This window comes from Enhydra lutris, unplaced genomic scaffold (genome assembly GCF_002288905.1).
Source record: "Enhydra lutris kenyoni isolate GAN:26980312 unplaced genomic scaffold, ASM228890v2 scaffoldscaffold3, whole genome shotgun sequence".
Classification (NCBI taxonomy): Eukaryota; Metazoa; Chordata; class Mammalia; order Carnivora; family Mustelidae; genus Enhydra; species Enhydra lutris.
In genome coordinates, this window is record NW_019154087.1 from 72,913,760 (window position 1) to 72,935,630 (window position 21,871).

At 38.5% G+C, this 21,871-nt stretch overlaps 1 protein-coding gene across 2 annotated transcripts in view; it reads left to right on the forward strand.

Moving 5' to 3' along the window:
- The window catches only part of LOC111153998 (exostosin like glycosyltransferase 3), an 82,287-nt gene that overhangs the window by 29,450 nt on the left and 30,966 nt on the right, over positions 1–21,871 (forward strand). The window contains exon 2 of one of the 2 annotated variants that reach the window (XM_022513353.1): positions 21,349–21,448. The gene's annotated coding sequence lies outside the window, so the exon portion shown is untranslated. Of the gene's footprint in view, positions 1–21,348; positions 21,449–21,825; positions 21,863–21,871 lie in introns of those variants that run through there. The other variant, XM_022513360.1, reaches the window with a different exon arrangement.

Consider the following 21,871-nt stretch of genomic DNA (forward strand, 5'->3'; position numbering starts at 1 on the left):
TTTTTAGATTACATACATATGAAATCATACAGTATTTGTTTTTCTGTGTCTGACTTATATCACTTAGCATTATATCCTAGGTTTTTTATGTTGTCTCAGGTGGTAACATTTCATTCTTCTTTATGGCTGAGTGATACACCATTGTATATATATATATACACCACATCTTTATCCATTTATCTGTTGATGGGCACTTTGATTGCTTCCATATTCTTGGCTATTGTGAAAATGTTACAGTGAACAGGGAGGTGTATATATCTCTTCAAACTGCTGTTTATGTTTTCTTTGCATAAATACAAAGAAGTGGAATTGCTGGACGGTATGTTCTAGTTTAAATTTTTTGAGGAACTTCCATACCGTCGTCCATTGTAGCTATACCAGTTTACCTTCTCATGATGTACTTTTTTTCACATCCTCACCAACACTTGTAATTTTTGCCTTTTTTGATAATACCCAATCTGATTGGTATGAAGTGATATATCATTGTGGTTTTGATTTGCATTTCCCTGATGATTAATGGTGTTGAGCATCTTTTCATGTCCCTTTTGGGCATTTGTATGTCTTCTCTGGAAAAAGGGCTATTCAAGTCCTCTGCCCATTTTTTAATCAGGTTGTTTGGTTCTTTGATATTAAATTTTATAAGTTCTTGATATATTTTTGGTATTTACTCCTTATCAGATGTATGATTTGCAAATATCTTCTCCCATTCTCTAGTTGCCTTTTCATTTTGTTGATGGTTTCCTTTGCTGTGCAAAAGCTTTTTGGTTGGATATAATCTCATTTGTGTATTTTCATTTTTCTTGCCCTTGCCAAGGAGACCGGTCCAAAAAATATTGCTGGAACTGATGTGAGAGAGCTTACTACCTGTATTTCCTTCTAGGAGTTTTATGGTCTCAGATCTTGCATTCAAGTCTTCAGTCCATTTTGAATTTATTTTTCTGTATGGTATAAGATAAGGACCTAGTTCATTTCATTCTTTTGTATGTGGCTGCCCAGTTTTTCCAGCACCATTTATTGAAGAGAATATCCTTTCCCCATTGTATATTTTTGGTGCTTCCATTGTAAATTGACCATATATGCATGGGTTTACTTCTGGGCTCTCTATTCCATTGATTTTATTGTGTTTTTGTGGCTGTATCATACTGTTTTGATTACTCTATCTTTGTGGTGTAGTTTGAAATCAGGGAGCATAATACCTCCAGCTTTTTCTTTCTCAAGATTGCTTTAGGGGCTCTTGGGAGGCTCAGTCGATAAGCATCTGCCTTCAGCCCAGGTCATAATCGCAGGGTCCTGGGATTGAGTTCTGCATGGGGATCCCTGCTCAATGGGAAGCCTGCTTCTCCCTCTCCCGCTCCCCCTGATTGTGTTCCCTCTCTTGCTCTCTCTCAATCTCTGTGTCAAATAAACAAATAAAATCTTAAAAAAAAAAAAAAGAAAGATTGCTTTAGCTATTTGAAGGTGGGGTTTTTTTGTTGTTTTATACAAATTTTAGAATTGTTCATTCTTTTTATGAAAAATGCCATTGGTATTTTGATGAGGACTGCATCAAATCTGCAGATTGCTTCAGGTAGTATGGAGATTTTAACAACACTTACTCTTCCAGTCCATGAGCAAGACCATCTTTCTGTTTGTTTATGTTGTCTTCAGTTTCTTTTATCAGTATCCTGTAGTTTACAGAGTACACACATCTTTTACCTCCTTGGTGAAATTTATTTCTAAGTATTTTATTCTTTCTTTTTTTCCAAGAAGCTTACTGAAATATTTCTTCAGTAGTCCCACTGTTTTAAATGTATATTTATGGACTGTCCAAAAGCAATAGTTTTAGTACCACTCAGACTTCTGGAAATTTTAAATGATCCGAGAAGCTCTTGTGAAGATCAAGTTTTCAAATTTTTTACCAGGGACATCCTCCGGTCACCTTTTGTGTGCCCAGAAAGCATTCATTTAGCAGGAGTCTGTGTTTCAAGCATACATCTTTCACCTGCATAGTTGATGATATTCATTTGATTTTTGCAGAGTTTTACAACTTGAAGCAGTTATCAAGATCTAAAACCTTAAATGCACTTTACTTGAATGTTGACTTGATTTCATGCTGTGATAGGGCAGGCATACATGCAGTTATACAGTGAGGCCTCTCTTTCACACGGAAGAAAGCTCTGCTTATATTAAAAACTCCGTGGCATACAGTTGATGACCAGTAAACTAAAATGCATTCAAATCAATCTCCTCCTATCCTGGCATGGGATCTCAGACCAGGGGCCTGTTGGGGACCTCTTAGTGTTCCATTAACAATGTGGCCTAGGCCAGGCTGCTGCCCTCCACACATTCAGGTCAGGGGATCCTCAGACCCATCCCAGCTACAGCCACGCACCCCTGCCTTGGTTCCCTGCCTGGTGCTCAAGAGGCTGTGTATCCTGAACCACTTAACCATTCTGGAACCCCAACATAGCACATCAGCAGAGAGCAGAGGCAAGGATAAAAGTGACATTTTATTCTTTTTTTTTTTTTTTTAAGATTTTATTATTTGACAGAGAGAGACACAGTGAGTGAGGGAACACAAGCAGGGGGAGTGGGAGAGGGAGAAGCAGGCTTCCCAATGAGCAGGGAGCTCGATATGGGGCTTGATCCCAGGACCCTGGGATCATGACCTGAGCAGAAGGCAGAGGCTTAACGACTGAGCCCCAGGTGCCCCGACATTTTATTCTTTTTGTTGCAGTTGTAAATGTGGTTTTCTTTATGTCTCTTTCTAATCACTCGTTATTAGTGTATAGAAATGCTACTAATTTTTGTATGTTAATTTTGTATCCTGCCACTTCACCCAGTGGTCATTATATCATGTGCCCTCCTTAATACCCCTCACCTAAATACCCATCCTCCCAACTCTCTCCCCTTCAGCAACCCTCAGTCATTTTCCTATAGTTGAGTCTCTTATTGTTTGTCTCCCTCTCTGATTTTGTCTTATTTTTTTTTAAAGATTTTATTTATTTATTTGACAGAGATCACATGTAGGCAGAGAGGCAGGCAGAGTGAGGGGGAAGCAGACTCCCTGCTGAGCAGAGAGCACGACTTGGGCTCGATCCCAGGACTCTGGGATCATGACCTGAACCGAAGGCAGAGGCTTTAACCCACTGAGCCACCCAGGCACCCCACTGATTATGTCTTATTTTATGTTTCCCTCCCTTCCCCCATGATCGTCTTTTGTTTCTTAAATTCCACATATGAGTGAAACGATATGGTAATTGTCTTTCTCTGATTGATTTATTTCTTAGCATAAAATATTCTCTAGTTTCATCTGTGTTGTTGCAAACAGTAAGATTGCATTTTTTGATGGCTAATTAATATTCTACTGTATATATATTAGCACATCTTCTTTACTCATCTATTGATAGACATCTGGGCTCTTTCCGTAGTTTGGCTATTGTGGACATTGCTGCTATAAACATTCAGGTGCACATGCCCCTTCGGATCACTACATTTGTATTCTTTGGGTAAATACCTAGTGGTGCAATTGCCAGGTCATAGGATAGCTGTTTAAAACTTTTTGAGGAACCTCCATACTGCTTTCCAGAACGGCTGTACCAGCTTACATTCCCACCAGCAGTGTAAGAGGGTTCCCCTTTCTCTGCATCCTTGCCAACATTTGTTGTTTCCTTACTTGTTAATTTTAGCCTTTCTGACTGAATGAGGTCGTACCTCATTGTGGTTTTGCATTTCCCTGATGCCAGGTGATGCTGAGCATTTTCATGTATCTGTTGACCATTTGTATGTCTTTGGAGAAATGTCTATTCATGTCTTCTGCCCATTTCTTGACTGGATTATTTCTTTTTTGGGTATTGAGTTTGGTAAATTATTTATAGATTTTGGATACAAGCCCTTTATCTGATAAAACATTTGCAGATATCTTCTCCCATTCTGTAGGTTGTCTTTTGGTTTTGTTGACTGTTTCCTTTGTTGTGCAAAAGTTTTTTATCTTGATGAAGTCCCAGTAGTTCACTTTTGCTTTTTTCCCCTTGCCTTTGGAGACGTGTCTAGTAAAAAGTTGCTGTGGCTGAGATTGAAGAAGTTGCTGCCTGTGGTGTTCTCCTTCAGAATTTTGATGAATTCCTGTCTCACATTGAGGTCTTTCATACATTTTGAGTCTGTTTTTGTGTGTGGTGTAAGAAAATGGTCCAGTTTCATTTTTGCATGTGGCTGTCCAATTTTCCCAACACCATTTGTTGAAGAGACTGTCTTTTTTCCATTGGATATTCTTTCCTGCTTTGTTGAAGGTTAGTTGACCATCGAGCTGAAGGTCCATTTCTGGGTTCTCTGTTCTGTTCCATTGGTCTTTGTGTCTGTTTTGTGTCAGTACCATACTGTCTTGATGTAATAGAGCTTGAAGTCTGGAATTGTGATGCCATCGGCTTTGGTTTTCTTTTTCAGCATTCCTTTGGCTATTTGGGGGTCTTTTCTGGTACCGTACAAATTTTAGGACTATTTGTTCCAGCTCTGTAAAAATGTTATGGTATTCTGATAGGGATTGCATTGAATGTGTAGTTTGTTCTGAGTCGCATAGACATTTTAACAGTATTTGTTCCTCCAGTCCATGAGCATGGAACGTTTTTCCATTTCTTTGTGTCTTCCTCCGTTTCTTTCATGAGTGTTTATAGTTCTCAAAGAATGGATTCTTTGCCTCTTTGGTTGGATTTATTCCTAGGTATCTTAGAGTTTTTGGTACAATTGTAAATGGGACTGATTTCTTAATTTCTCTTTCTTCTGTCTCATTGTTAGTGTAGAAGAATGCAACTGATTTCTGTGCATTGCTTTTATATCCTGCCACTTTGCTGAATTCCTGTATGACTTCTAGCAATTTTGGAATGGAGTCTTTCAGGTTTTCCACATAGAGTTTCATGTCATCTGTGAAGAGTGAGGGTATGATTTCTTCTTTACCCATCTGGATGCTTTTTATTTCTTTTTGTTGTCTGATTGCTGAGGCTAGGACTTCTAGTGCTATGTTGAATAACAACAGTGATAGTGGACACTTCTGCTGTGTTCCCGACCTTAGGGTAAAAGCTCTCAGTTTTTTCCAATTGAGAATGACATTTGCTGGGAGCTTTTCATATATGGCTTTTATGATATTTAGGTATGTTCCCTCTGTCCCTACACTGTGGAGAGTTTTCATTAAGAAAGGATGCTATGTCAAATGCTTTTTCTGTATCTGTATCTGTATCTGTTGAGAGGATCATATGGTTCTTGTTATTTCTTTTATTAATGTGCTGTATCACACTAATTGATTTGCAGATGTTGAACTACCCTTGCAGCCCAGGAATAAATCCCACTTGGTTGTGCGAATAATCCTTTTAATGTACTGTTGGATCCCATTGCCTAGTATCTTGATGAGAATTTTTGCATCTGTGTTCATCAGGGATATTAGTCTGTAATTCTCCTTTTTGGTGGGGTCCTTGTTTGATTTTGGGATCAAGGTAATGCTGATCTCATAAAATGAGTTTGGAAGTTTTCCTTCCATTTGTATTTTTTTGAAACAGCTTCTGAGGAATAGGTATTAATTCTTCTTTAAATGTTTGGTGAAGTCCCCCGGGAAACCCATCTGGCCCTGGACTCTTGTTTGTTGGAGATTTTTGATTACTGCTTCAATTTGCTTGCTAATTATGGGTATGTTCAGGTTTTCTATTTCTTCCTGTTTCAGTTTTGGTAGTTAATGTTTCTTGGTATGCATCCATTTCTTCTAGATTGCCTAATTTGTTGGCATATTGTTGCTCATAATATGATCATATAATTGTATTTCTTCAGTGTTGATTGTGATCTCTCCTCTTTCATTCATGATTTTATTTATTTGGGTCCTTTCTCTTTTTGATAAGTCTAGCCAGGTGTTTATCAATTTTACTAATACTTTCAAAGAACCAGCTCCTAGTTTTGTTAATCGTTCTACTGTTCTTTTTGTTTCTATTTCATTGATTTTTGCTCTACTCTTTATTTTTTCTCTTCTCCTGCTGGGTTTAGGCTTTATTTGCTATTCTTTCTCCGGCTCCTTTAGGTGTAAGTTCAGGTTGTGTATTTGAGACCTTTCTTATTTCTTGAGAAAGGTTGTATCGCTATATACTTCCCTCTTAGGACCATCTTTGTTGCATTCCAGAGATTTTGAACAATTGTGTTTTCATTTTCTTTTGTTTCCGTGAATTTTTTGAACTCTTTAATTTCCTGGTTGATCCATTCATTTTTCAGTAGAATGCTCTTTATCCTCCATGTGTTTGTGTTCCTTCCAAATTTTCTCTTGTAATTGAGTTCGGTTTTGTTTTGTTTTTTAAATTAGAGAAAGCACAAAGCGGCGTGGTGGAGGGTGAGAGAGGAAGGGGAGAAGCAGACTTCCCACCAAGCGGGGAGCCCAGTGAGGGGCTCAGTCCCAGGACTCCCGGATCATGACCTGAGGCAAAGGCGGCCACTTACCCAACTGAACCTCCCAGGTGCCCCTGAGCTCAATTTTTAAAGCATTGTTGTCTGAAAATATGCAGGGAATAATCCCAGTCATTTAGTACTGGTTGAGACCTGATTTGTGACCCAGTATGTGATCTATTCTGGAGAATGTTCCACGTGCACTTGAGAAGAATGTGTATTCTGTTGCTTTAAGATGAAATGCTCTGAATATACCTGTGATGTCCGTCTGGTCCAGTGTGTCATTCAAAGCCATTGTTTCCTTGTTGATCTTCTGCTAAGATGATTTGTCCATTGCAGTGAGTGGGGTATTAAAGTCCCCTACTATTATTGTATTATTATCAATGTGTTTCTTTAATTTTTTATTGATTAGTTTATGTAACTGGCTGCTCCTAAGTTAGGGGCTTAAATATTTACAATTGCTAGATCTTGTTGGGTAGAACCTTTAATTATGATACAGTATACTTCTTCATCTCCTATTATAGTTTTTGGTAATAAATTAATGAATCTAATTTGTCTGATATAAGAATTGCTACCTCAGCTTTCTTTTGATTGTTCGTTAGTATGATAAATGGTTCTCCACCCCCTTACTTTCAATCTGGGGTGTCTTTGGTTCTAAAATGAGTCTCTTGCAGACAGCGCTTCAATGGGTCTTGTTTTTTTCAATCCATTCTGATATCCTGTGTCTTTTGATTGGAGCATTTATCGCATTTACATTCAGGTAACTAGTGAAAGATAGGAATTTAGTGCCATTGTATTACCTGTGAAGTCACTCTTTCTGGGCTTTTGTCTTTTTTTTTTTTTTTTCTGGCCTGTGTTACTTTTGGATTCTTTCTTCACTTAAAGGATCCCCTTTAGTATTTCTTGCAGGGTTGGTTTAGTGATCAGAAATTCTTTTAGTTTCTGTTTGTCCTGGAAGTTCTTTCTCTTCTGTTCTGAATGTCAGCCTTGCTGGATAAAGTATTCTTGGCTGCATGTTTTTCTCATTTAGCACCCTGAATACGTCATGCCTGGCCTGCTGGGTCTTTGTGGATAGGTCTGCTGCCAGCCTTATGTTTTACCCTTGTAGGTAATGGGCCTCTTGTCCCCGAGCTGCTTTTAGAATTTTCTCTTTGTTTTTGAGATTTGCAAATTTCACTATTATATGTCAAGGTGTTGACCTATTTTTATTGATTTTGAGGGGGGTTCTCTGTGTCTCCTGGACGTGAATGCCTGTTTCCTTCCTCAGATTAGGGAAGTTCTCAGGTATAATTTGCTCAAATAAACCTTCTAACCCCGCCCCTTCCTCTTCCTCTGGGATCCCAATTATTCTAATATTGTCTCACTTTATACTATCACTGATCTCTCGAATTCTCCCCTCATGATCTAGTAGTTGTTTATCTTCTTTTCTCAGCTTGTTTATTCTCCATCATTTTGTCTTCTATAGCACTGACTCTTCTGCTTCATTTATCTTAGAAGTTAGGACCTCCATTTTTTATTGCATCTCAGCAATAGCCTTTTTGATACCAACCTGTTTAGATTTTAGTTTTTTTCCTCCAGTAAGGGATTCTCTAGTGTCTTCTGTGTTTTTTCCCAAGCCCCGCTAGTATCTTTATAATTATTGTTTTGAATTCTTAGTAATTATATCTAATTCTTAGACGTCTTACTTATACCCATATTGATTAAATCCCTGTCAGTGAGTACTGCCTCTTGTTCTCTTTATTTTGACAGTGAGGTCTTCCATCTTGTCATTATGTCCAGAGAAGAATAGGTGAGAGAGAGAAAAAAATAAAAAAATAGCAACAATGACACCAGAAAAATATATACTAAACAAATCTGAAGAGATGAGAAAGCAAAAAAGAAAGAATAGAGAATAAAATCAAACAGAGGTGAACAGAACAGAATATTAAAGTAGGTCCTGGGTGTATTTTGGTTTGAATATTCAAAACTAGGAACTAGATCCCAAAATTATAAAATAAAAGCTTATATACCTATACAAAAACAAAATTGAATGCAATGAAAGGAAGCCAGAAATGAAATATATATATATATATGTCTGTGTGTATATATATATATGTATATATATATATATATATATATAAAACATAAATGTAAAAATGGAAATTAAGAAAGTTGACAAAATAGGGAATTGGCTGAAAAGGAAAAAACTTAAAACTGAAAAGCTAAAGAATTGTGAGAAAAAAACCCCACAAATTCTGATTTCCCCCGGATTTTGCAGTTCAGTAAACTTGGTATTAGCTGGAAGTTCCTGCTGGTTTTCTGGGGAAGGGGCCTGTTGGGCTGTTTCTCGGGTGTCTTTGCCTGAGTGGAATTGTATCCCCCTTACCAGGGCCTAAGCTCAGTGTAAGCAACCCCAGATTGCTCTGTGTGGCTTTTGTTCTCTAAAATCTAAACTGGTTGATTTCAGCACCAATTTGGGGTATGAAAACTGCAGCTTCCCAATATCCAGCCCTGGAGCTGAAAGTTTGCACCCCTGACTCTTCAGTGTGCCCTCAGAGAAAAGCAGTCACTCTTGTCTCCCTGGTTTCTGTCTGCATTCAGTGTTCAAGCAGCCTATGATCAAGCATTTTGTTTTGTTTTGTTTTTTAATATTTTATTTATTTTTTTGTCAGAGAGCACAAGTAGGCAGAGTGGCAGGCAAAGGCAGAGAGAGAAGCAGGCTTCCTGCTGAGCAAGGAGCCTGATGTAGGACTCAATCCCAGGACCCCAGGATCATGACCCAAGCTGAAGGCAGCCGATTAACCGACTGAGCCACCGAGGCGTCCCATGATCAAGTGTTTTTATCTCAGGCATGTGACCCCGTTTCAAGTCTCCAAACTTTATGGACTCCAGTGGTGCAAGCCAGTGCTGGTCCTCCTGGGGGAGGGAGTGGGGTCTTGCCATGGTCTTGCTCTTGCTGGGCTCCTGCTTGCAGAGTAGTCACACGACTGGGCCTCGTTTTGCAGTTTATGCCAACATTGAGCACAAAGCTCAAACCTGTGCTTACTACTTGCAGCTGGCTTCCCTGCTCCGATACTTGGAAACTCTGCCACACTCAGATACCCCCGTTTTTTTGTGACCCCAGGTATCCTGAGATCACACTGTCGCACCTGGGATTCTGCTCCACTTTGCCGCCCGAGCGCCCTTCAGGCAGGGGCATCCCCTAATGGAGCAGACTTCTAAAAGTTCCGCTTTTGTTCTCCACTGCTTATATCACTTTTTGAGGCTTATAGAGGCTTCCTCCCCCTACAGTTTATCTTCTGATGATATATTGCCTCAGATTCACTTTTTCATACCTCCGACCTTGCAAAAAGTGATTGCTTTTCTATTTGTAGAATTGCAGCAATTCTCTCAGATTGCCGGTTGAGTTCACAGGTGTTCAGAATGATTTGATAGCAATCTAGCTGAATTCCAGGAACCAGATAAAATGAGTCTCCCCTACTCCTTCACCATCTTACCTCTCTCCCCAGTTTGCTAATATCTTGTTGAATTTTTTTGCATCTGTATTCATCAAGGATATTGACCTATAACTTACTCCTTTTTTTTTGTGGTGGTGGTTCAGGCCAGTGTTTACTTATGGATTTTCTGTCTGGATGATCTATGCATTGATATAATTGGGAGTATAATTTTCCCTACGTTATTGTATTATTGTCCATTTCTCCCTTTATATCCATTAATATTTGTTTTTAATATTAAAACAACTCCTATGTTAGGTATATAAATATACATGTTATATCCTCTTATCAGATTGACTCCTTTATCATTATGTAATGCCCTTCTGTGTGTGTGTGTGTGTTTAAGATTTTATTTATTTGTCAGAGAGAGAGAGCACACATAAGTGGGGGGAGTGGCAGGCAGAGGGAGAGGGAGAAGTAGGCTTCTTGCCGAGCAGGGAACCTGATGACTTGGGGCTTGATCCTAAGACCTTGGCATCATGAGCTGAACTGGAGGCAGACGCCTAATTGACTGAGGCACCTAGGCGCCCTCCTTCTTTGTGTTTTGTTACAGTTTTTGTTTTATAGTCTGTTTTGTCTGATACAAGTATTGCTACTTCAGCTTTCTTTTCATTTACATTTGTGTGGAGTATCTTTTTCTATCCCTTTACTCTCAGCCTTTGTGTGTCTTGAGATCTGGAGTCTTTTATAGGCAGCATCTAGATGGATCTTTTTTTTTTTTTTTTTAATTTGTTCACCCTATATCTTTTTTTTTTTTTTAAAGATTTTGTTTATTTATTCGACAGACAGAGATCACAAGTAGGCAGAGGCAGGCATAGAGAGGGGGAAGCAGGCTTCCTGCTGAGCAGAGAGCCTGATGTGGGGCTCGATCCCAGGACTGTGGTATCATGACCTGAGCTGAAGGCAGAGGCTTTAACCCACTGAGCCACCCAGGCACCCCCACCCTTATATCTTTTGATTGGAGCATTTAGTCTCTTTACGTTAAATTAATTATTGATAGATACGTGCTTATTGACATTTTGTTAATTGTTTTCTGGTTGTTTTTGTAGCTCTTTTTGTCCCTTTCTTCTCTTTGTCCCTTTTATTGTGGTTTGATGGTTTTCTTTAGTGTTATGTTTGGGTTCCTTTGTCTTTATTTTTTGTGTATCTTCTGTAGGTTTTGGTTTGTGGTTACTGTGAGGTTCATATATATTGATCTTTATATGTAGCTGATAGTCACTTAAGTTCAGACACATTATAAATTCTAAAAACGCTATGTTTTTACCCTTTACCCTGTTTTATGTCTTTGACTTCATACTTTATATGTTCATTTTTTTATCCCTTAACTAATTATTGTAGTTATGGTTGATTTTCTTATTTCTAGTTATGGCCTTTTCTTTTCCACTTAAAGACTCCTTAACATTTCTTGTAAGGCCAGCTGGAGTGGGCATAGGCCAAGTGAGCCTGTAGCATGTTGCACAGGAGCTGCCCTGGTGGGACACCTGGAGCTGGGGTGGGTTGGGGTCTGGAGTGTGCTGGGAGGCCTTAGCACGCCAGCTAGAACATGTATACCTTGCTCCTGTTCATGCTATCAAGGTGGAGAGGCTTGCTAATGCCTCTGACCCCACAGAATTTGAGCAATTTTCCTCCTGTTTCGTGTATGCTCAAGAGTTAGTAAATGAATTTCTTTCACTTGTGGTGTAGTTGCCCTTGAAATCAGTTTTCTCGAAGTGCCCTGGGATACATGAATCAGTCACAGTCCCCTCAGTAATATAGCTCCCCACTGCAGGATGGTGTTTTGGGGTGGGATTCCTGTTGTTACAGTGTTTCTGTCTCCTTCCTTTTTCTAAGTGTGTTCCCTCTTTTTTTTTGGTGCAGAAACTCTTCAATGAGCCCTCAGTTCTTCTTCAGGAGGAATTGCTTTATATGTAGGTATAAATTCAGTGTGACCTTGGTAGGAGTTGAGTTCAGTGTCTTCTTACACTGCGCTCTTGAACCACCAAAATTCTAATTCATGTTTTAAGATGATGATTCTGGTTGCTATGTATAGAATGCTTTGTAGGGGCAGGCTGACAAGCTAGGTGTTCACTGCTGGGCAGATGACAGAGAATAAGGCAGGTTATATTGTATTTGGAGTAAAGAAAATCTCTGGAGATTTTTCCTTATCAGTGTTTCAGTGACATTTATTTCTATATCCTAAGAACTTCATTGTCATTTTACAGAGAATGAAGAGATTCATTTTTTTTTCTTTTTACAAAAGAGATTCTGAGGGTTTTCTTTTTTTTGTGTGTGCTTGAAATTTAATTGTCTGTTTAGGAGAGAAAGTTCATGCTCTTGGACACTGATAGTAGTTTTGCTTTATTCTAATAAAAGGGATGGAACTTGATGGGAAAATTCTTTTGAATTATTGATTCCCATTTGTTTCTGTTTCCACCTGTGTTCATGTAAGTTGGTAGCACTAACAATATCAGATTTAGTATAGTCAGTCAGCAAATGACTTTAAAAATATCTTTGTTTAGACTCTGTTTAATACATTTTAGAGTTTTAAATATGAAAAATTTCAAACATATGTAAATACAGACTACAGTATAATAAACTTCCATATATCCTCATCATTCAGTGTCAACAATAGTTAGCTCATGGTTAATCTTGTTTCATCTGTACCTCCAAACACACTTTACCACCCTCACTCATCCTGTTTATTTTTAAGCAAATTCTGGATAAATTGTTTTCTCTGTAAAAATCCGTATAGTGGCGCCTGGGGTGGCTCTGTTGTTAAGCATCTGCCTTCTGCTCAGGTCATGATCCCAGGGTCCTGGGGTAGAGCCTTGTGTCGGGCTCCCTGCTCTGTGGGTAGCCTGCTTCTCCCTCTCCTTCAGCTGCTCCCCCTGCTTATGTTTCCTCTGTTGGTGTGTCTGTCAGATAAATAAATAAAATCTTAAAAAAAAAAAAATCTCAGTATATACTTCTAATAGGTAGGGATTTTTTTTTTTAAATAATTCAGTGTTTTAGTTTATTCCCTCTTTGAGCACATAAACAGGTAACTGTATATGTGGATGGTTTGTCTTCAAATGTCAATTTATATGCTTCTTGTTCTAGTATAATTATCAAATATCACCCCTTTTCACTTAAGAGTGTCTCTGTTTGAATATTAAATTCTGTGGTCACCTAATATATATAAGGGAAGGTTTTTCATAGTTGTCAGTAAATACATTAATTTTATTTTTTATTTTATCTCATTTTATTTTAATTCCAGTATAGTTGCATAAAGTGTTATGTTAGTTTTTGGTATATAATAGTGTTTTGCCAATTCCATACATGACCCAGTGTTCATCACAAAGAATGTACTCCTTAATCCCCATCACTTATTTCACCTACCCCCACCAGCCACTGATAACCATCAGTTTGTTCTCAATAGTTAAGGGTCTGTTTCTTGGCTTATCTCTTTCTTTTTTCTTTGTTTTGTTTCTTAAATTCCACATCTGAGTGAAATCTCATATGGTATATGGTATTTGTCTTTCTCTGACTGGCTTATTTCACCTAGTATTATGCTCTTTAGCTCCATCCATGTCATTGCAAGTGGCAAGATTTCATTCTTTTTTATGGCCAAATAATATTCCATTATATAGATATACATACACACCACATCATCTTTATCCATTCATCTATTGATGGGCACTTGGGCTGCTTCCATAATTTGGCTGTTGTAAATAATGCTGCTATAAACATATGGCTTCATGTATCCCTTTGAATCAGAATTTTTGTATTTTTTTTGGCTAATACCTGATAACATAATTAATGGATTGTAAGATAGTTCTATTTTTAACTTTCTGAGGAACCTCAATACTGTTTTCTACAGTGGCTGGACCAGTTTGTATTCCCACCAGCCATGCAAGACGTTCCTTTTTCTCTACATCCTAGTCAACATTTGTTGTTTCTTGTGTTTTTGATTGTTACCATTCTGACTGGTGTAAGGTGATATTATAGTTTCAATTTGCATTTCCTTGATGATGAGTGATGTTGAGCATCTTTTCATGTTGTTAGCTATCTGTATGTCTTCTTTGGAAAAATGTCTGTTCATTTCTTCTGCCCATTTTTAATTGGATTATCTGTTTTGGGGTGTTGATTTGTATAAGTTTTTTATATATTTTGGATACTAACCCTGTATCATATATGTCATTTGCAGATAACCTCTCCTATTCCATAGGTTGCCTTTTAGTTTTGTGGATAGTTTCTCTTGGCTGTGCAGAAGCGTTTTATTTTGATAAAGTCCCAATAGTTTATTTTTGCTTTTGTTTCCCTTGTCTCAGGATATATATCTAGAAAAATGTTGCAACAGTTGACGGTCAGAGACCTTACTGCCTGTACTCTCTTCTAAGATTTTTATGGTTTCAAGGTCTCACATTTGGATTAGGTCTTTAATCAATTTTGAGTTTATTTTTGTGGATGGTGTAAATAAGTGGTCCAGTTTCATTCTTTTGTGTGTTGCTGTCCAGTTTTCCCAACAACATTTGTTCAAGAGTTTGTCTTCTTCCCATTGGATATTCTTTCCTGCTTTGTTGAAGATTAATTGACCATACAGTTGTGGGTTCATTTCTGGGTTTTTATGTTCTGTTCCATTGATCTATGTGTCTTGTTTTTGTGCCAGTTCCATACTGTTTTTAATGTTACAGCTTTGTAATATAACTTGAAGTCCGAAATTGTGATACTTCCAGCTTTGTTTTTTTTTTTTCCCCCCTCAAAATTGCTTTGGCAATTCAGGGTCTTTTATGGTTCCACATAAATTTTAGGATTTTATTTTTGGTCTAGTTCGTGAAAAATCCTGTTGGTATTTTGGTAGAGATTGCATTAAATGTGTAGATTGTGTTAGGGTATTATAAACATTTTAATAATATTTGTTCTTCCATTCCATGAGCATGGAATATCTTTCCATTGCTTTATGTCATTTACATTTCTTTTGTCAGTGTTTTATAGTTTTCAGAATACAGGTCTTTCACCTCTTTGATTAGCTTTATTCCTAGGTATCTTATTATTTTTGATGCAGTGATAAATGAAATTGTTTCTTAATTTGTCTTTCTGCTGCTTCATTATTGGTGTATAGAAATGCAACAGATTTCTCTACATTTGTTTTGTATCTTGCAACTTCACTGAATTCATTTATCTGTTCTTGTAGTTTTTTGGTATAGTCTTTAGGTTTTCTGCGTAGAATAACATGTCATCTGCAAATAGTGAAAGTTCTACTTCTTTCTTACCAATTTTGGGTACCTTTTGTTTTTTGTCTGATTGCTGAGGCTAGAACTTCTAGTACTCTGTTAATAAGAGTGGACATCCTTGTCTTATTCCTGACCTTAGAGGAAAATCTCTTGGTTTTTTGCCATTGACTGTGATGTGCACTGTGAGTTTTTCATATATGCCTTTATTATGTGAGGTATGTTCCCTCTAAACCTACTTTGTTGAGGACTTTTATCATTAATAGATGCTGTACTTTGTCAGATTTTTTTCTGCGTCTTTTGAGTTGATCATGTGGTTTTTGTGTTTTCTCTTATTGTTGTGATGTATAATATTGATTGATTTGTGGATATTGAACCACCATTGCATACCAGGATTAAATCCTACTTGATTGTGGTGAATGATTTTTTTAATGTATTGTTGGATTCTGTTTATGAATATTTTGTGAGGATTTTTGCATTGATGTTCATCAAAGATATGGCCTGTAGTTCTCTCTCTCTCTTTCCCTCTCTCTCTCTCTCTCCTTTTTTTTTTTTTTTTTTTTTTTTTTGCTATCTTTATCTGGTTTTGATATCAGGGTAATGCTGGCCTCATACAATGAATTTGGAGGTTTTCTTTCCTCTTCTACTTTTTGGAATAGTTTGAGAAGAATCAGTATTAACTCTTCTTCTTCTTTTTTTTTTTTTTTAAAGATTTTATTTATTTATTTGACAGACAAAGATCACAAGTAGGCAGAGAGGCAGGCAGAGTGAGAGGAGGAAGCAGGCTCCCTGCCAAGCAGAGAGCCCGATGTGGGGCTCGATCCCAGGACCCTGGGACCATGACCTGAGCTGAAGGCAGAGGCTTTAACCCACTGAGCCACCCAGGCAACACTTAACTCTTCTTTAAATGTTTGGTAGAATTTGCCTGTGAAGCTGTCTGGTCATGGACTTTCATTCTTTGGGAGTTAATTTATTTATTTTTGATTACTGATTCAATCTCCTTGCTGGTAATTGATCTATTCAAATTTTCTGTTTCTTCCTATTGAGTTTTGGTAGGCTATATATTCTAGGAATATATCCATTTCCTCTAGACTGTCCAATTCGTTGGTAGTAGTATTTCATAATATTCTTTTAAAATTGTTTGCATTTCTGTGATGTTGGTTTTTTCTCCTCTTCCATTTGTAATTTTATTTGAATCATTTCTTTCTTTTTTTTTCTTTTTCTTTTTCTTTTTAGTAATTTATTTTAGAGAGAGAGTAAGGGGAGGGGCAAAGGGAGAGGGAGAGAGAGAATTCTGGAGCAGATTCTACACTGAGCACAGAGCCTGATGCGGGGCTTGAGCTCACAACACTGAGATCATGATCTGAGTTGAAATCAAGAACCAGATGCTTAACCAGATGAGCTATACAGGCACCCCCCTCTTTGTTTTTTGAGGAGTCTGGGTAGAGGTTTATGAATTTTGTTGATCCTTTCAAAGAACCAGTTGCTGGTTCATGTATCTGTTCTACTGGGGGGGGGTTGTTTGTTTCTGTATCATTTATTTCTACTCTGATCTTAATTATTTCCTTCCATCTGCTGGGTTTGGGTTTTGTTTATTCTTTTTCTAGCTCCTTTAGATGTAAGTTTAGGTTGTTCATTTGAGATTTTTCTTCATGAGGTAGGTCTGTATTGTTGTAAACTGCCTGCCTTTTTGCTTTTGCTGCATTCCAAAGGTTTTGGACCCCATGTTTTTTCATTTTCATTTGTTCCCTTGTACTTTTTGATTTCTCCTTTGTGTTCTTGGTTGACCCTTTCATTGTTTAGTAACATGTTATTTAACCTCCATGTATTTGTGGTCTTTCCAGATTTTTGTTGTGGTTGATTTCTAGTTGTGTAGTGTTGTGGTCAGAAAAGATGCATGGTATGATTTCAGTCCTTTTCAGTTTGTTGAGACTTGTTTTTTGGCCTCATATATGGTCTGTTCTGGAGAATGTTCCATGTACACTTGAAAAGAATGTGTATTCTATGTTTTAGGGTGTAATGTTCTAAATATATCTGTTAAATCCCCTTGATCTGGTGTCATTCAAAGCCATTTTTCCTTGTTGATTTTCTGATCGGATGATCTGTCAGTTGACGTAAGTGAGGTGTTAAAGTCCTCTACTATTATTGGGGCACTGGCTGGCTCAGTTGGTAGAACATGTGACTCTTGATCTCAGGGTTGTGTGTTCAAGCCCCATGTTGGGTGTAGAGCTTGCCGAAAAATAAATAAGTAAATAAATAAGCACGTAAGTAAATTTCTCTGCTATTATTACATTAGTATTGGTTAGGTTTTTTGTTTGTTATTAACTGCTTATACATTTGGGTACTCTCATATTGGGTAGATAAATATTTACAATTGTTGTATCTTCTTGGATTGTCCCCTTTATTATTATATAGTGCCCCCCCCCCCCTTTTTGGGATGAAAGTAACTTTTTTTTTTTTTATTTCTTTTCAGTGTAACAGAATTCATTGTTTATGCTCCACACCCAGTGCTCCAAGCAATAGTGCCTTCTATAATACCCACCACCTGGCTCCCCCGACCTCCCACCCCCTGCCCCTTCAAAGCCCTCAGATTGTTTTTCATAGTCCATAGTCTCTCATGGTTCATCTCCCCTTCCAATTTCCTCAACTTGCTTCTCCTCTCCATCTCCCCATGTCCTCCTTGTTATTTGTTATGCTCCACAAATAAATGAAACCATATGATAATTGGCTCTCTCTGCTTGACTTATTTCACTCAGCATAATCTCTTCCAGTCCTGTCCATGTTGATACAAAAGTTGGGTATTCATCCTTTCTGATGGAGGCATAATACTCCATAGTGTATATGGACCACATCTTCCTTATCCATTTGTCCGTTGAAGGGCATCTTGGTTCTTTCCACAGTTTGGCAACTGTGGTATAGTGCCCTTTTTTGCCTGTTATTATAGTCTTTGTTTTAAAATCTGTTTTGTCTGATGTGGGTATTGCTACTCCAGCTTTCTTTTGATATCATTTCCATGATAAATGCTTCTCCATTCCTTCACTTTCAGTCTGCAGATGTTTTTAGATCTTAAATGAGTCTCCTGTAAGCAGCATATAGGTGGGTCTTGTTTTTTTACTCACTCTGTCACTGTATGTCTTTTGATTGGAGCATTTAGTCCACTTACAGTCAAAGTAATTATTGATAGGGACACCTGGGGGCTCAGTTGGCTAAGCGTCCAACTCTTGATTTCCCGCTCAGGTCATGATGTCAGTCCCACGTTGGGCTCAGTGCACAGTGAGGAGCTGGCTTAAGGATTTTTCTCATCCCCCTCTGCCCCTACCCCTGCACCCTTGTGTCTACACTTGCGCACTCTCTCCCCCTCTCTCTAAAATAAATCTTTTTTTTAAAAGTAATTATTGACAGATGTGCATTTATTACTGTTTTAGTCCTTGTTTTGTGATTGTTTCTGAAGTTTTTCTCTGAGCTTTTTCTTTCTCTTTCATGGCTCACTAGTTTACCTTAGTGTTATATTTAGATTCCTTTCTCTATTCTTTGCATATCTATTAGTAGTTTTTGATTTGTGGTTACCATTAGGTTTATTTATTTATACTTAAAAAAAGATTTTTATTTATTGATTTGTTAGAGCACAAGCAGGGGGAGCGGCAGGCAGAGGGAGAAGCAGGCTCTGCTGAGCAGGGAGCCCAATGTGGGACTTGATCTCAGGACACTGGGATCATGACCTGAGCTGAAGGCAGACACTTAACCAACTGAGCCACCCCGGCATCCTTACCATTAGGTTTATCGATAACATCTTTTGCATATGTCAGTCTGTATTAAGTTGATCATTTAAATTGGAACCATTCTTTACTCCTCTCCTCCCCACATTTTAGGTATATGGTGTATACTCTGAATCCTTTTATTTTGTGAGTTCCTTAACTGAATTTTTACAGAAATACTCATTTTTGTACCGCTTTTATGTTTCTTACAATCATACTGTCATTTTTGGTCTTTCCTTTCTTCTCAAGGAATCCTCTTTAATATTTCTAGCAGGGCTGGTTTAGTGGTCATGAACTCCTTTAATTTTTGTTTCTCTGAGAAGCTCTTTATCTCCCCTTGTATTCTGGATGATAGCCTTGCTGTTTAGAGTATTCATGGCTGGATAGAGTATTCTTGGCTGGAGGTTTTTCCCATTTAGTACTTAGAATATATCATGCCACTCCATCTGGCTTTCAAAGTTCTGAAAAATCCAATGACAGCTTTATGGGGTTTCCCTTCTGTTTCTGTTTTCTTTTGTCTTGCTGCTTTAAAATTTTTTTCTTTATCACTGCAATTTGCCATTTTAATTATCTTGGTGTGGATTCTCTTGACTTTGTTAGGGGTTCTCTGTACTTAGTGGATCTGGATATCTTTGCTTCTCCAGATGAGGAAAGTTTTCAGCTCTTATTTATTCAAATACATTTTTTGTCCCCTTTTCTGTCTCTTCTTTTGGGACCCCTGTGATACAAGTGTGATTTTGTTTGATGGAGTCACTAAGTTCCCTAAATCTGTTTGCATTTTTATAGTTCTTTTTTCTCTCTCTTGTTCAGCTTGATTACTTTCCATTATTCTGCCTTCTGTGTCATTCATTTGTTCCTTTGCTTCTTCCAGCCTGCTGTTCATTCCATCAGGGGTGTTTCTTGTTTCTTTCATTGAGCCCCTTACCTCTGCTATGGTATTCCTTATCTCTGTGTTAATCCTCCTGGTGATGCTTTCCACTTTTCTCAAGTTCAGTGACTATTTTTATGATCATTACTTTAAATTCTCTATCAGGCATCTTACTTATATCTGTTTCACTTATATCTCATATCTGGCTGTGGCCTTGTCCTGTTCTTTCCTCTAGGACACATACCTCTGTCATCTTTTTTTTTCTAGATTCCTGTGCCTATTTCTCTGTGTTAGGAAGATAGTTAAGTCTTCTGTTCTTGACAGTAATGGCCTTATGAAGAAATTGGTCTAGTACTGCCCTACAGTGCAGTGTCCCCTGTTCCCCAGGGTCTGGCACTTCAGGGACTGTCTCCATTGTGTGCTGCCTGCTCTCTCCTGTTGTGTTCTGGTTACTTTATCCTTTAGGCCAGTCATTTGCAGAGGCTGTCTTTGCCTGTTGTGAGCAATGTTTGGTCCCTGGCCTGAATGTGATGAGTTTTTACTAAATGTGCTCTCATCTGCTTGTGAAATAAGACCTGTTGCCACTGTTGCCTGAACTGAGGCCCTACAAAACTCCTGGGTTGGGAGATGTGGTGTGGGCAGGAGGTTGTGCCAGTCTTTAGGGGTAGGGAGCCCACTGTGCTGGGATTGAGGCAAGCCTGAAGGGAGCGCCAGTTCTACTAGCTCACTGGGTGCGGTGGGGCTTGCTGTAAGTGAGGGGTGTGCTGGTTCCGCAGGTGACCTGGTGCTCATGCTGAATGGGCAGGGGCCGGGGGTGGTGGTGCAGGCCAGTTCCTTCATTCATGGAGAGGTCTCTCTGCAAACACTGCCATTTAGATGAGCAAATAATCTCCCCACTGTGTGCCCCAGGTGCTCTTCAGATTGTTGTTTCCACGGGCTCTTCACCCTGCCTTCTCTCCAAGAACAGTCCCAGTGCCCACTAGGCTCTCCTTGAGCCAAGCCTGCAGACTTTTAGAACTCCAGGCTTTAAGCTCCACTGTTAGCAAGAACTTACGAAATTTGACCTCTCTTGGTTTCCAAGCCATTGCTATGGGAATTTGTGTTCCACATGTGGGTGCTAGTCTGTCTCTTACCCTTCTTCGCCACAGTGGCTCACTGCTCACTGCAGGGGCCAGGATCCACTTCTCTCCCAAACCGTGTCTCTGCACTTCATACCTTCTTTGTATGGGTTCTTCTCTAGTTGTAGAGTTTGTCCTGCGAGTCTTCAGGTCAATTTCTGATTTCTGGGGTATTGGGATGATTTGGTAGTTATCTAGTTGTGTTCATGGGACCATGAGGCAAGCCTAGGGTTTTTCTACTCCCACAGCATCATCCCCCTTTAGTAAATACATTGTGTAATAGCACCTTTAGTTTATGAGTATTTTTCTTTCTTTCTTTCGTTCTTTGATTTTATTTACTTATTTGACAGAGAAGGCACAACTAGGCAGAGTGGCCACCAAAGGGAGAGGGAGAAGCAGGCTCTCCGCTGAGCAGAAAGCCCAACACGGGGCTCAATCACAGGACCCTGGGATCATGACTTGTGCCGAAGGCATAAGCTTAACTGTCTGAGCCACCCAGGCTGCCCAGTATTGAGTGTTTTTCTAATGGCATGTCACTTTTCTATTTTCTGTCAGGAGAGCAAGCCCTGGGACCTGGAATTCACTATTTCAAGAAACTGTATACTGAAGTAAAATGCTGCATGAGTTAGAAAAAGAAAGGATCCAGAAACAAATGGTAAGGAGGGAATGAATCAACTGAATTTTCTTGATTATGCATTCCTTTATTTCCTCCACTTCTACTTTCTTTGTTACAATCCGATTTTAAGGTGCAGAGAGTATTCTTTTGGAAACAGAGAGATTTTTAACATTTGAATTAGAAGGATAGTGCTTTAGAAATACTGATTTAACATTCTCTGGGATATTTGCTTAGTTGTTAATTATCCAGGGTTTGATCCACCAAATTTAATCACAAATTTTTTGTGATCAGTAGTTTGTTTTCTGTTGTCTGTATCTCTTGTTCTACTTACGCAAGCCTTTTATTAATATTGGCAACTTTTTTTATTTAAAGGAGAGAAAACTGTATCCAGACTTTAATAATTTTGTACCAAACATGGAAGCTAGAGAGAGGATTGTGAAATGAGACCTGTTGGTGGGTTAT